We start from the raw sequence: 2,866 nt of genomic DNA on the forward strand, positions 1-2,866 counted from the left end.
TCCTGGGGGGCGCGTCCCCTCTCCAAATTTGGGGGGGGGGGGGTAGTGCAGGGGTTTATTGCTTGTTTCATGGTGTTTAATGGGGTTTTTTTTACAGTCATGACTCCTGGAGCCCAGTGGCGATGTGAGGGCCTCAGCTCTCGCCCCGTTGGTCAAAAATGTCATTTTTTGAAGAGAAAAGCTTGAAGTTGTGATGCTTCAAGGCTCAAAATCCAGAAAGGAATGAAACCAGTCTTAGGGTTTTGGGGAGTCTGACTCATGATTTTTGAATGCCTGTGGTTGGTAATGCTGCATAGCTGATGTCCCTCAGCACAATACTGCACAACTTCCATGCGAGACTCATTCCATTAAAAGAAAAGGCTTTGTACTTTTTTTTTTAATCTTTGCATAGCTAAAATTTTGAACCAAGCGTGACTTGTCTGGAAGCTCCAGGAACGTGTACTCTTTGAGACAGGTAAAATTAAAGTGAAAGAAATCTGCAGAGAAAAAAGAGGCTTTTAAAGTCATTGAAACTCTATGGCCATGACCGTACCTGGGGTCACTGTGGTCGCTTGGGGCTTTCAAACTGCCCAGAGGTATTTTTTAATAGGAATCTGATGGCGAGAGCAGCTTGGTGGCTTTAGCTTGTTCAATTTGACTAAACATTTTGCAAATCTCCATGGATGAAACCCTCATGCTAACATGATATAAATCATTGCTATCCACATTGCATGGAGGCATGCAGAGGCGAAGTGCCTTGCCCAACACTGCGCCGTAGGTCACTCTGCAAGGGACTGGGACCGTCTCTAAAGGACACTTTTTTTGGTCTCCTCTTGCTTGTTTTAGTTACCCAGTGGTAGGCCATAGCCACAACTCTTGAGAAGAAGGTAGGGCTGGCTGCCAGGGCCTTTTTTGGGGGCTTCACCACATTTTGATCCCCCTGGCAATGTCCCGGCCATGCAGGGACCTCACCCGCTCTGTGGATGGCTTAGATCTGCCCACACCGCTCCGGGCTCGTCTGGAAATAACGTGTGTAGCTGTGCAGAAGTGTTGAACAAACGGGTCACTTCTGTAGGCAGACTTAAAAAAGAAGAAAATCAGTTAGTTGTTTTACCCCTGAGTGAAGATGAAGCTGCTGGAGGGTCCTGGCCCAACAGACTCCAGACCATGCTCCTGCTCCTCCTCCAGCCTGGCTCTTCTGGACCTGAGCAGGTGTTTCGGTGGGGCTGGCTATGACAAAGCCATCCCGTCTGCCGTGCCGGCACAAAGGCTGGGCCAGAAAAGGACTAATTTTGCTGGGGAAGCTGTGCTGGAATGCCGCAGCCCATGGCCGGGGCCATGGCTCTGGTTCACCAAGAGCAGGTCCTGTGGTACATCGTTGATGGAGGACCTGCTCTAGGGATGTGCTTGGGGCTCAGTGGTGCTGGGCGTCAGCGCCGGCGGGTCAGAGGGCTGGTGCTTGGGTCAGGATGGGAAGGTGTCCCACGATGGGGAGCACAGCAAGACAGTCAACGCCTTGTGCCTGGATCAGAGCTTACCATTGCTCTCTGCTCCAGGTCAAGGATGGACGTCCCTCTACCGCAGCAAAGGCTGCCCCGGCAAAGGGATCACCCCACCCCTCCCTAGGTGAGAGAGGGAGTGATCCTGCAAAACGCAGAGTGCCTCTGCTCAGTTGAGCAGTCCCAGGTCCTGTTGAGCAGCGACAGTGCCCAGCCCAGCACTTTGTTGAACTCGTTTCAGCCAAGGAAGCTCCTTTCCTCTGCAGTCACTTCTCTGGCCAAACCAGCAGCCAGTCGCCGGCAACTCTCCCCTGGCTGGAGGAGGTTATTTTGGAGTGTCTGTCGCTCCTTTTATTTGCACTCTGAATTATGCACGGCACCGGTTTGGGATGGAAAGCCTGGCAGCTGCCTGCCGGACGGCTGCCGTGTGTCCCTCGGGGAGGCTGTCGGGGTAAGAGCCCATCGGCCCCACGCCGCTGCAGGGATGGGCATCACACCAGCGGCTCTGAGCCTCCTTGTGCGGTACCGGGAGGTGAATGCGCAGCGCCGGGACCACCGGACTGCCTTGCCGAAGTGAGGGATGCGGGGAGCAGGGCTGGCTCAGGGACCCTCGCTCGAATCCTAAATTTCCCTGGGAAAGTCCAATACGAGCCCTCAGCGACTGTCCCTGGGTGGGAAAGCCTCTCGCTGTCCATGCAGGTGCATCTTGTCTCAATTTACTCCAAGCCCAAAAGCAGTAAATAACATCTGCAAATAATTTCTAACGCTTATGCCAAAAACTGGGAGATATAAAACGCTGTTGTCTGAGCCCGGCTGTCGGTCATTAATGCCGTACCTGCCGGCAGCCTCAGCAGCAGCACCCACCGCCCCGGGGTTTTGGGGGCAGCACTGGCCCCGGGGGTTTTGGGGTGGCAGGAGCAGGGGCCGGTCCAGCCCCGCATTGGAGCCGTGGGGTTTGGCCGACGTGAAGCTGGACGGAGGCTCGTGTTTTGGATCTGCTCTCTGGTGCGTTTTGTTTTCGGGGCTGTTTTTGCTCCCACTGAGGCGATGGCATCGCTCCTGCTGATTTCACGAGGACGGGCCGGGGCTGCGTAAGCCGCGCTGCTGCGGCCAGGGATAACACTGCGTGATTTATGGGAGCAATCAGTTGCCACTAGGAGCTGGTTAGGAATTTTCCGATGAAACAGGGATTGCGTCAGAAACCGCTGAGTCATCTCAACTGTTTCATAAAAAAAAAAATAAAAAAAATCCTTTGGCTTTGATGAACTTTTGGTGAAGCACAGAGACCGAATGCGTCTCGCCTGCTGCCGGCTCCCCCAGCGCTTGCCTCGGGGACAAACTTCCCCCATCCTCCCGCTTTCCTCCCCCCCCCCCCCGGTGCTCCCAAC

Source organism: Aptenodytes forsteri, unplaced genomic scaffold, assembly GCF_000699145.1.
Source record: "Aptenodytes forsteri isolate BGI_AS27 unplaced genomic scaffold, ASM69914v1 Scaffold136, whole genome shotgun sequence".
In the NCBI taxonomy this organism is placed as follows: Eukaryota; Metazoa; Chordata; class Aves; order Sphenisciformes; family Spheniscidae; genus Aptenodytes; species Aptenodytes forsteri.